Source organism: Vigna angularis, chromosome 8 (genome assembly GCF_016808095.1).
Source record: "Vigna angularis cultivar LongXiaoDou No.4 chromosome 8, ASM1680809v1, whole genome shotgun sequence".
Classification (NCBI taxonomy): Eukaryota; Viridiplantae; Streptophyta; class Magnoliopsida; order Fabales; family Fabaceae; genus Vigna; species Vigna angularis.
This window is the reverse complement of record NC_068977.1, coordinates 13596711-13600208: the sequence shown is the minus strand read 5'-3', so window position 1 is coordinate 13600208 and position 3498 is coordinate 13596711. Positions and strand designations below refer to the sequence as shown.

Genomic DNA, 3498 nt, shown 5'->3' with positions numbered 1-3498 from the left:
CTTGAGCATCCCATAGGTCCCTCTAGTCACCATCCTTTAGAGTTGGCCTAACCTCTCCATGAGCCACCAAACACCACACCGCCACCATACCACCACTTAATGTCGTGAGCCTTTCTTCCATTTCCAACCATAGCTTCTGCATCTTTGGTCTTTTGCCCACCATTTCCACACCAACCTCACTTAAGAGACCATCCCCATAACATTTCTTTTAAGCTTTGACCCAACCTAGCTAAGGAGGTTGTTATACTATGGCCGTGAAACTCATGAATTTTCTAATTAGAATGCAAGTCCTATAAATAATGAAGACATTAAGAACTACATTTTATACTTGAAGTTAAAGGAAGAAAGAACATGGCAAAAAATAGAACTCTTGAAAAAAGCAAGGCTAGGACGAAAGCTAAAGAGAGCACAAGAGAAGAAAGCACTAATTGAAAAAGAAGAAACAAAAAATAGAGAAAAAGAGAGGAAAAAAATAAAGAGAAATAAGAGAAATAAAAGAGAGAAAACGAGCTAGTAGAAAAACGAGATAGAAGAGAAAGAAAAGAGAGAGAAAAAAGAGAAAGAAAAGAGAAAGAAAGAATAAAAAAGAAAGAAAGAAAGAGATGAAGAATAAAAGAGAAAGAGGAGAAAGAAAAGAGAGAAAAGGAAAGAGAACAAAAGATGAGGAAGAAAAGAGAGAAAAAGTGTTACCAATGAGAAGCATTGTTGCTTAGAAGAGATTTCGATGATGATGCACTTGAAGGCTTGAAGAATTAGTTACATACATTGTTAAAGAATTTTCGTAGAAAACTTTGTATTAGACTTTTACTTTCACTTGTAAACCATTAAGAGCATTGTAACTAGTTTTTTTAGTATAACTTATTACGGAAATAATCGATTACCATGGATTATCATGTGTAGTGTTGAGATTGTTGATAGGGGGAGCAAAGGTTCAGCTTAACTCACAATCTCAGTGATATCTGTGTTTTTGATGATGACAACACATAATTAATAATACATGAGTAATTGGTGTTACATGTTCTATATTTACATGTTATATGCTTTTGATCAATGTGTTAAATCTGTTTAAGCATATATGAGAGCATGATTGTGTTGTTCATTGCATATCACTGTGTTACATATGTGTTTTTATATGTGAATTCATGACATATGATGTTGAAAAGGGAAAACCACAAGCACTTATGTTGAACTTTAAATGTGTGGCAAAATAACAGTTTTAAGTCGATTTCATTATGGGATGAATCGATTAAAACTGGTGTCTTTGCACAAACTATTTTCAAGTGTGCTGTGAGATTTTTTCAAAGAAAAAGTTTTTCAAAACTATGCTTAACATTGTTACTTAGTCGATTTCATGCGTGTTGTATTCGATTAAGTCTGTTATTGTTTTGAAATTCTTTTAATGCTTGACATAAATGTCTAACGGTCATATTTTTAATTGTGTTGACCAAGCATTAAATGATAGTCGATTGCATTAATTGCGAATTCAATTAATTGTCGTGATTGCTGCTAACTGTTATAACATAATTGTTATATTCGATTGCTTTAGTAGCTTAGTCTATTAAATTGCGTCTGAGATGTGTTATTCTATAAATTGACGCGAATTTGATTTCTGTGAGAACTTTTGTGATTCTAACATTTTCATATCTTTTGCAGAAAGCTGTGATTTTATAGAAAGAAAAGAAAAGCTCCAAGAAACAAGAGTGACCGTGGTGATCAACTACTTGTGATTTCTTGAAGAGCAAGACTGTTGTGTTTTTCAAAGGCTGATCAACTTGCACATTTGGGTGTCATTGAGAGATCAGATTCTGCATTCTTTTGAAGATTGGTTTGAGGTTCCCTGTTGTGATTACAGGAAGAAGAGTGTGTGGTGTTCTTGACTTTAAGAGTGTCTCAAAGGGTTTAGACAACAGGAGAGGGGATTCTTGCCGCTGGTCTTGTTGTGTACTGCCTATATTTTGATTAGAGGGTTAGAGAGGTGTTTTATATTTTTGACGTGTGGTCGCTATAAAAGCCTTATTGTAAAAACCTTGATCATTATAGTGCATTTTGACTTCTCATTAGAAAAATATACTAACTGAACTCTTTATGTTTTATGGTTTAGGGAAGACTTGTTCATCAAGAAGCAATGACAATGACAATAGGAAGAAGAAGAAATGATACACCAAGGAAAGACTTATTCCTTAGGAGGAATGACATTAACAATGGAAAGAAGAAAATATGACCGAGAAGGAGGACACAAACTTGGAAATATATGCAAATGAGTTAATTTGTCTGTTAATTTCCAACAAACCTATGGGCAAGGTTACAAGATTGGAAATATATGCACATGAGTTTGTTTGTTTGTCCATCCCCAACAAACCTATGAGTAGTCAAAGTCATACCTATAGTTTGGTTTTTTATTTGCATAAATTTCTTTTGCTTTTATTTGAGCATAACATCTTTACTTTAAAATTATTTTATGTTTGTAGATGAGTATTTGACCCTGCAGGTAGACCTCTAACCCTTTAATAATAAGATATTTCTTTCTTTCTAGATTCTAAATCTTATTTTAGTTGAATTTCTATTTTGGATTATTTTAAATCCGTGTCTTTGATTTATATTTGTGTTTATATGAAATATCTTATGGAATTGATGGTTGAGACCTTAAGGGAGTATTAAGATAGATTCAAAACACTGTGTTCCTCATGCCCAAATCATAACATTACTGAGCACCTTCTAACCCTATATTTCTATGATAGATTGAGCATGATGAACATAATAATGTTGGATATAACTAATGGTGGGTCCATTATGGATAAGACAATTTCTTAAGCCAGAATTGTGATATCTAGAATGAGTGGTAGTGCTGATTTAGAGAATCCTTCAAAATTTTACCCTGTTGCAACCCATGCTAGGTTCCCAGCTACTAACTCTAATTCAAGTGCTGATTTTTGGATTCACCTTAATTCAATGTATAGTAATGATCTTGATGAGGTGGCTAATGATGGAATAACACATGTTTTCTCTAAACTTGATATTTCAACTACTTTGTTTGAGTTGTCTGCACATTTTAATGTTTTTGATCTATTTAAAATTGAACCTATAGAACCTGCCATGGATATTGTTACTATCATGCATGTGCATTTTCATATTCTTGATTCAACATTTTCTATTGATCATATTGATGTATCTACTGCTGTTTTAGATTCATGCACTAATCTTGACATCATTTTTTATAATAGCTTTGCAATGTGTTGACTCAACTATTGATTTTGATTTTGTTGTTACTAGTGAGGTGATTTTGGATGAACCAATCTAGCTTTACTCCGAACTTGATCTTCCAATTAGATTATTTGAAATTACTATTACTTTTGATTGCATGCTAAACCTCTATAACAGCTCCAACTAGGTTTTTGGTAAAAGCTAACTTGATGAAGACATGGATACATAGCATGTCTTAGATGAGCATAGGGGATGCAAATTAATAAGTCCTTTATGTTTTTTTTTTCTCTTTAATAA

At 32.8% G+C, this 3498-nt stretch overlaps 1 long non-coding RNA gene across 1 annotated transcript; it reads left to right on the top strand.

The window, feature by feature from the left end:
• The first annotated feature begins 1450 nt into the window (after window positions 1–1450).
• On the top strand, window positions 1451–2532 carry LOC128193380 (uncharacterized). The gene is made up of 2 exons (XR_001833658.2): window positions 1451–2018; window positions 2102–2532. It is a non-coding gene; the product is annotated as an uncharacterized LOC128193380 (long non-coding RNA).
• Window positions 2533–3498: the final 966 nt, after the last annotated feature.